General features: G+C 29.5%; 1 pseudogene; it reads left to right on the top strand.

The window, feature by feature from the left end:
- Positions 1-4,313: 4,313 nt before the first annotated feature.
- Positions 4,314-5,080, top strand: LOC121990769 (annotated as a pseudogene).
- Positions 5,081-9,735: the final 4,655 nt, after the last annotated feature.

The raw sequence follows: 9,735 nt of genomic DNA, 5'->3' as shown, positions 1-9,735 counted from the left end.
CAACTATTATGGCTTCTTCCATTACTGTCCTCCGTGTGCTACCAACCCTAGCTACTGCCATCTTTAGCCACCGCAATCGGGTCTAGTCGTCGCATCTATCTTGCTTCTTTTTCCGCTGCACCTCTAGTCCATAAATAGTACCACGCCTCACAAGGATACGATCCGCGACAAAAATAGAATTTTACATATATCGATCCTATATTTCACAAAGGAATGTACATGTAATCTAGATCGAAACAAAAATATAAAATCCTAAAACTAATACAACTCCTGCTGTATTTAATACATACAATCATGCACACAAATAAAATGCCCTTGACATGTCTAAGGGTTTAATCACACATAATCTCTATAAGATATAATAGTTGGAGCCTACAACCACAGAGTTAGCATATCCTACTATTATCCTGCCTAAATTATGTATGACATGTGCATAATTAAACTGAAAACCAAACACATAGAGGCAAACCCTAGCTCTGATACCAATTGTTGGTTGCTCCTCGGAATATCGTACCGGTTCCTCTGTACAAAAATTTTGTACAAGTCCTGAACCATTCCTAACAACCTATTGTGTTCTTTAGAAATTAAATTTGGAATCGCAAACGAAACTTAACATTATTGATTCCAAATTCAATCTATCTGTTCTTAGTGGTTTAGACTTGGATCGCAAATGATGCTTAACATTATTGATCTAAATCTACCCATATTACAAATTCAATTAAATATTAATTTTAGAGATTGGCTTCCAGGTTAAACATGGTGAGGCACTAGACCTTCTTGGGTATGGGAGCATCCACCACTTCCTAGACAAACCCTTTCAACGAAATTTAATATTTAATTTCCTTATAGTAACCCTAGGTTTAACCAAAAAGAACAATCGAATCACAAATTCAAAAAACAAAAGAAACACAAAATCAAAAACATAAATTCAATAACCTAGATTCATTAGCCTCTTATGTTTGGTATTTCAAGATCTAAATAAAAGGATGAACTAGTTATGGTGCGGAAACTAATAACTAGTTATACCTTTTATACCTTATAGACCTCACGATCTTTTGTCGTATTCCTCTACTTATCTCGGACATCGTGTGGGCGACGATCTACCGAGACGAGAATCCACCCAAGCTTCCTTCTTCTCCAAGCAAGTTTCGGCCACCACAAGAACTCCAAGAGAAGATGAGGTTCGACCACCACCACCAAGCTCCAAGGGATGCTAGAAACAAAGTCTCCTTTCTCTCCTTCTTCTCCAAGCAAGATTCGCCCACCACAAGAACTCCAAGAGAGGATGAGGTTCGGCCACAAGAAGAAGAGAGGGGAAGGAAGAGGGTCGGCCACAACAAGGAAGAGAAGAGAGGAATACTAGATGTATATTCTTGTGAGGTGAGGCACCTCTACCCTCTCTTTTATATTCCTTTGTCTTGACAAATAAGGAAAGTTTTAATAAAAACTTCCTTATTTTCCTTGCCATTGAAAAGGAAAATTTAAATAATTAAAAATCCTTTTCTCTATTAATGTGGCCGGCCATATCTAATCCTCCAAGGAAGGAAAGTTTTAAACACAAAATTAAAACTTCCTAATTTCTTTCCAGAAATTTTTAAATAAAATTTCTCTTTTAAAAATTCCCTTCATGGCTTTTCATAAAAGGAAACTTTTATAAATTAAAATCTCTCTATTAAAATATGTGGATGATTTACAAAAAGAAAAGTTTTCTCTAAAATTAAAATATTTTTTTTCAATCTACAAGGAAAGATATCAAATTTTTTCTTAATCTTTTGTTAGAAACTATAAAAGGAAATATTTAAATTTTAAAACTCTCTTTTAAAATCATGAGAATGGTTAAAAAAAAAGGAAAGTTTTATCAAAAATTAAAATCTTCCTTTTAACTACAAATAAGGAAAGATATCAAACATTTATCTTAATCTTTTGTAGAAAATTATAAAAGGAAAGATTTAAATTTTAAACTCTCTTTTAAAATCATGGCTTCCACATAAGAAAAATTTTAAAAAAATAAAATCCTTTTAATTTATTGTGGCCGGCCACACCAAGCTTGGGTTCAAGCTAGGGTCGGCCACCTCTTTAAACCATCTCACCTTGGTTTGGTCAGCCCTAGCTTGGGCTCCAAGCTAGGCTTGGCTGGCCACCTTAAGGTGGGTAAGAAGGTGGGTATAACACTTTATAAATAAGAGGCTACGACAGAAACCGAGAGGAGCAATTAGTTTTGGTCTCCCGATGAACTTGAGCTTCCCGTGTTCGCCACGAACACTCAACTCGAGTTCATCAATAATAACTCATACCACTAAAGAGTTATTATTGAACTACCGCATCAATCCCATATTACTATATGGGTTCCTTCTTATCATGAGTGTGCTAATCTTCCTGTGTTTAAGATATAGAATGTCTACTAATTAAATGAGTTACTAATAACTCACTTAATTAATATCTAGCTCCAAGAGTAGTACCACTTAACCTTATCGTCATGTCGGACTAAGTCCACCTACAGGGTTTACATGACAATCCTTATGAGCTTTTTTTGGGGGCATCATCAACCTAGATTACTAGGACACGGTTTCATTCTATAATCAACAACACACCATATAAATAATATCATTTTCCAACTTATCGTTCCTATTGATTTATCGAACTAAATCACACCCTTTGATAAATTAAAGAAATGAATATTTAGTATATGTGCTTGTTATTATATCATGATTAAGAGCACACACTTCTATAATAACAAAGGTCTTGTTCTTTTATGCAGTCGGTATAAAAAGAACTTACCTTAAATGGTCATGCTCAATACACTCAGAGTGTACTAGTGTAATTTTATAGTTAAGATAAACTAATACCAAATTACACTATGACTATTCTAATGGTTTGTTCCTTTCCATCTTAGTCGTGAGCTACTGTTTATAATTTATAAGAAATTGATAACATGATCTTCTGTATATGACACCACATACCATGTTATCTACAATATAAATTAATTGAATAACTACACTTAGCATATAAATGTAGACATTTGACCAATGTGATTCTTTATTTCAAAATAAATGTTTACAAAAAGTTAGACTTTTAATATACACTCTAACACAGGCATGGTCAACAGGAGCGCCACACCCCCTGCGTCCATCACCTCGACTCTCAGATAGGATCAAAGATTAAGATTGATTTCCATCTGTGACATTTATTCACTGGTACCAGTTACATTTTTAGTTCAGTACATAAAATGTAATTGTCAATAATTTGTTTAATTGAAGATATTAAACATGCTCTTGATATATAGTCAATATGAGAGATAATTAGAGTTATTCATAATGATGTAAATAATTTAATTTGGGGTAAAGGCAAGTCATTGATGTCTCTGATTCGTTCTAAAATGCAGCTATGTAAGGTGTAACAATCTTCTTAGCAATAAATGCTCAATATGCTTATTGTCGCACGAACCATTTTTCCTAATGTATGGAATGGATGTTCTTATATGGTCTTTGTGACTAATTAATGCTCTAGTCTTCGTGACTTGATCATCATAAAGTCTATGTGACTTATTTGATCTTTGTGACAAATTAATTTTGTTCTGGTTTTCGTGACATGATCGTCAAATAGTCTATATGACTTAATCGGTCTTTGTGACCAATTAATATTTGACTTTGGCATTATGACATGATCACCTCGTAATCTATGTGACTGACATGGTCTATGTGACTGACATGGTCTATGTGACCATATAATCTTATGGATTGACTTGGATGAGTGGGAGATATTGGGCATTGCAGGAGACGAAGGGGCACAGTTTCCCCTTCATTTGTATCATTGCTGCAAATGTCTCTCTTTGCGGCAAACACTAGGAGATGAAGGGGCGTCCATTCCCCTTCGTCTTCATCAATCTTCATATAAATGATGCGTCCAAGCCATGGGAAGAGGAAGAGCATAAGGTGAAGGCAGAGGCGACAGTGATCAGAGGTGCGTCAAGCAAAGAAGAACATCCGAGAGGCTGGGGATTTGGCTCGTGAACCTTGAAGTATTTTTCGGTTACCTGTGATCGTGCTTCCGACAACAGCGACGCCCGGCAACTTCATCGATTTCTTCTGGAGATCACTGTGAGTGGTTACCGTTTTGTTTGTGTGTTTGTTCCATGCTGTCAAAAAGAACCAACAGTATATGCTAGGGTTTGGTTGTTCGATGATTCATTGAATCCCCGTCAAATAATTCGTTGAATCAGTGTTTTCAGTTCCCATCAGGTTGTGTTGTACTACCTCCTTGTTGATTGTTTCTTTTCTTCTCATTTTGCAAGTTTCGATTTCCCGGCTTCATAGATGGCAATTGGAATTGGGGAGTCGTCGTCTTCATCTAGTGGGGATCCGCAGAACTCTTCCTTCAGCGAAACAGTGGCAGCAATGATGCAAGAAGCTTTGAATGCAACATCTGCTTCAAGCTGGCCCAGGACCCTGTGGTGACCCTCTACGGTCATCTCTACTGCTGGCCCTACCTCTACAAATGGCTCCATGGTCACGTTTAATCTTCTAAATGCCCTGTCTGCAATGCCATTGCCGAGGAAGAAAAGTTGGTGCCTCTCTATGGCCGAGGGAAGAGTTCCACTGACCAACGGTCGAAAACGTCACCTGGTATGAACATTCCTCACCGCCCAGCTAGGCAAAGGCCCACAATGACACTGCTGCCCGACCTAAACAACTTCCACCATGGGAATCCATGGTTCATGGGCGGAGCTCCGGTGGTCAGCACTAGTTTGGTAACTACACATTCTCTGCTGCCATCGGTGGCTTGGTGGCTTGTTCCCGCTTTTTAGCTTTCAAGTTCATGGGATCCCTGCTGCAACTGCCGCTTATGGCCCGACGCTGGTTTTCCTTACGGGTATGGCCATGCATTCCGCGGGGGCATGTTTATGGAATTCCCCGGGAAGTTGACAATGGGCAACAAGCTGATGTCTATATCAAGGCATTACTATTTCTTATTGGCGCTATTGGTAATTGCTAGCCTTGTTTGGTTCCAGCCAGTTTGCTATATGGAGGACTGTCATTGTTGCCATGTTATCATGAATTGCTGCTGTTGGTGTGCTTGCTAGGTTGATTGTGAATACAATCCCATTGCATCAACAAATCACAAGTGTTTGATTGTACTTTCTTCGTGGTATGATAGTGCAGAGCATCTTTATCGTAAGATGTTATTACTTTTTGGTTCTCTAGTGAGCTGAAATTGCAAGCCAATAATATGCATTATGAATTCATTTACAATATTTAGGCGCCTGAAACCGAGACACCTTACATTGGATTATGATTGAGATATGGTTTAGTGGTTAGCGCATGAGTTATTATCATCATGATTGAGATCTTCAATTGGCCCTCCCTCATAGATTTTGTTGCACCGTAAATATTATAACTAATTTTATTTCAAAGTTATTGATCTCAATTGGTAGATCCAATAATTGCTATTTAAATCAAGATATATCCATTTGATTAATTTATCATTAAAAAAACTAATTGTAATTATCAAAAGCATCCAAAACAAAAAATAGTAATATATTTTGATAAAATATTTTATTTGATAATTTTTTTAAGAAAAATTGCGCATGGGAATATAATCCATTTTATTAATTTATCATTAACAAAAAAAAACTAATTGTAATTATCAAAAGTATCCAAAACAAAAAATAGTAATATATTTTGATAAAATATTTTATTTGATAATTTTTAAAAAAAATTGCCCATGGGAATATAAACCCCGTCCTGTTAACCCATTTATAAGGCTAAGTGAATTACTATGAGAAACGGTCATGAATCCACAATCTGATCGAAAGGCTCCACACATGTCTTAGCCCTCCCAATAATGGGATACAATCTGATTTAATGGACCACAATTATGTGGCCGCATCACTGCGGTTGGTGACCCGGGGATTTTCCTGGACCTTAAGATCCTATCACTTCATCCCATGGGTTGTGATCTGTAGGTCATATAGTTATATTTTATATTGATCGAAGAATTGGAAATTTTAGATATGGGACTAAACATCAACCTATAGAAATTATCCATTGGTTGTCTAATAATTGAAAAACTAATTATTAATATATCCATTAGAAAATTAATTATTAATATATTCGATGGGCTGTGCTCTATATTGATATATCTATTTGATTAATTTATCATTAAAAAAAATAATTGTAATTGTCCAAGCATCCAAAATAAAAACAATGAGTAATATATTTTAATAAAATATTTTATTTGATATTTTTAATGAGTAATATATTTTGATAAAATATTTTATTTGATATTTTTTAAAAAAAAAATATTGCCTGTCTTATAGAAATTATCCATCAGCCGTCGAATAATTGAAAAAATAATTATTAATATATCCACAAGAAAATTAATTATTAATATATCCAATGGGTTGTGCTCTGTATTGATATTTCTACTTGATTAATTTATCATTAAAAAAAACCTAATTGTAATTGTCCAACATCCAAAACAAAAAAATGAGTAATATATTTTGATAAAATATTTTATTTGATATATTTTTTAAAAAAAAAAAATATTGCCTGCCCTATAGAAATTATCCATCAACTGTCTAATAATTAAAAAAATAATTATTAATATATCCACAAGTAAATTAATTATTAATATATCCGATAGGATATGCTCATTATTGATATATCTATTTGATTAATTTATCATTAAAAAAACTAATTGTAATTGTCCAAGCATCCAAAACAAGAAAAAAAGTGAGTAATATATTTTATTTGATATTTTTTAAAAAAAAAATATTGCCTGCCCTATAGAAATTATCCATCAGCTGTCTAATAATTAAAAAATAATTATTAATATATCCACAGGAAAATTAATTATTAATATATCCAATGGGATATGCATATATCTATTTGATTAATTTATCATTAAAAAAAACTAACTGTAATTGTCCAAGCATCCAAAACAAGAAAAAAATGAGTAATATATTTTGATAAAATATTTTATTTGATATTTTTAATGAGTAATATATTTTGATAAAATATTTTATTTGATATTTTTTAAAAAAATATTGCCTTTCTTATAGAAATTATGCATCAGCTGTCTACTAATTGAAAAACTAATAATTAATATATCCACTGAAAAATTAATTATTAATATATCCGATGGGTTGTGCTTTGTATTAATATATCTATTTAATTAATTTATCATTAAAAACAAACTAATTGTAATTGTCCAAGCATCCAAAACAAAAAAAAAGAGTAATATACTTTGATAAAATATTTTATTTGATATTTTTAATGAGTAATATATTTTGATAAAATATTTTATTTGATATTTTTTAAAAAATATTGTCTTTCCTATAGAAATTATCCATCAGCTGTCTAATAATTAAAAAATTAATTATTAATATATCCATTGAAAAATTAATTATTAATATATCCGATAGGCTATGCTCTGTATTGATATATCTATTTGATTAATTTATCATTAAAAAAACTAATTGTAATTGTCCAATAAAAAAATGAGTAATATATTTTGATAAAATATTTTATTTGATATTTTTTAAAAAAAAATATTGGTTGTCCTATAGAAATTATCCATCAACTGTCTAATAATTAAAAAACTAATTATTAATATATCCATTGAAAAATTAAATATTAATATATTTGATGGGTTATGCTCTATATTAATATATCTATTTGATTAATTGATCATTAAAAAAATCTAATTGTAATTGTCCAAGCATCCAAAATAAGAAAAAATGAGTAATATATTTTGATAAAATATTTTATTTGATATTTTTTAAAAAAATATTTCCTGTCCTATAGAAATTATCCATCAGATGTCTACTAATTGAAAAAATAATTATTAATATATCCATTGAAAAATATATTATTAATATATCCGATGGGTTGTGCTCTATATTGATATATCTATTTGATTAATTCATCATTAAAAAAACAAATTGTAATTGTCCAAGCATCCAAAAAATAAGAGTAATATATTTTGATAAAATATTTTATTTGATATTTTTTTAAAAAAAATATTGCCTGTCCTATAGAAATTATCCATCTGCTGTCTAATAATTAAAAAATTAATTATTAATATATCCATTGGAAAATTAATTATTAACATATCCGATAGGCTATGCACTATATTGATATATCTATTTGATTAATTTATCATTAAAAAAAACTAATTGAAAGTGCCCAAAAAAAAATGAGTAATATAATTTGATAAAATATTTTATTTGATATATATTTTAAAAATATTGCTTGTCCTATAGAAATTATCCATCAGCTGTCTAATAATTAAAAAACTAATTATTAATATATCCATTGGAAAATTAAATATTAATATATTTGATGGGTTATGCTCTAATATATCTATTTGATTAATTTATCATTAAAAAAAACTAATTGTAATTATCCAAACATCCGAAACAAGAAAAAATGAGTAATATATTTTGATAAAATATTTTATTTGATATTTTTAATGAGTAATATATTTTGATAAAATATTTTATTTGATATTATTTTAAAAAATATTGTCAGTTCTATATAAATTATCCATCAGCTGTCTACTAATTTAAAAACTAATTATTAATATATCCACTGGAAAATCAATTATTAATATATCTGGGCTGTGCTCTGTATTGATATATCTATTTCATTAATTTATTATTAAAAAAACTAATTGTAATTATCCAAGCATCCAAATAAAAAAAAAGAGTAATATATTTTGATAAAATATTTTATTTGATATTTTTTTAAAAAAATATTGCTTGCCCTATAGAAATTATCCATCCATTGTCTAATAATTAAAAAATTAATTATTAATATATCCATTGGAAAATTAATTATTAATATATCAGATAGGCTATGCTCTGTATTGATATATCTATTTGATTAATTTATCATTAAAAAACTAATTATAATTGTCCAAGCATCCAAAAAAATGAGTAATATATTTTGATAAAATATTTTATTTGATTTTTTTTAAAAAAAAATATTACCTGTCCTATAGAAATTATCCATTAGCTATCTAATAATAAAAAAAACTAATTATTAATATATCCATTGGAAAATTAAATATTAATATATCCGATGGGCTATGCTCTGTATTAATATATCTATTTGATTAATTTATCATTAAAAAAATTAATTGTAATTGTCTAAGCATCCAAAACAAGGAAATATGTGTAATATATTTTGATAAAATATTTTATTTGATATTTTTTTAAAAAAACATTGCCTGTCCTATAAAAACTATCCATCAACGTCTAACAATTAAAAAATTAATTATTAGTATATCCACTGAAAAATTAATTATTAATATATCCGATGGGTTATGATATATCTATTTGATTAATTTATCATTAATAAAAATTAATTGTAATTGTCCAAGCATCCAAAATAAGAAAAAATATGTAATATATTTTGATAAAATATTTTATTTGATATTTTTTAAAAAATCTTACCTGTCCTATAGAAATTATTCATCAACTATCTAATAATTGAAAAACTAATTATTAATATATTCACTAGAAAATTAATTATTAATATACATGATGGGCTGTGCCCTTTATTGATATATCCATTTGATTAATTTATCATTGAAAAAACTAATTGTAATTGTTCAGGTATCCAAATATATATATATATATATATATATATATATATATATATATATATTTTGATAAAATATTTTATTTAATATTTTTAATGAATAATATATTTTAATTGATATTTTTTTAAA

The sequence above is a fragment of the Zingiber officinale genome, chromosome 6B (genome assembly GCF_018446385.1).
Source record: "Zingiber officinale cultivar Zhangliang chromosome 6B, Zo_v1.1, whole genome shotgun sequence".
NCBI lineage: Eukaryota > Viridiplantae > Streptophyta > Magnoliopsida > Zingiberales > Zingiberaceae > Zingiber > Zingiber officinale.
This window is presented reverse-complemented; position numbering and strand designations above follow the sequence as displayed.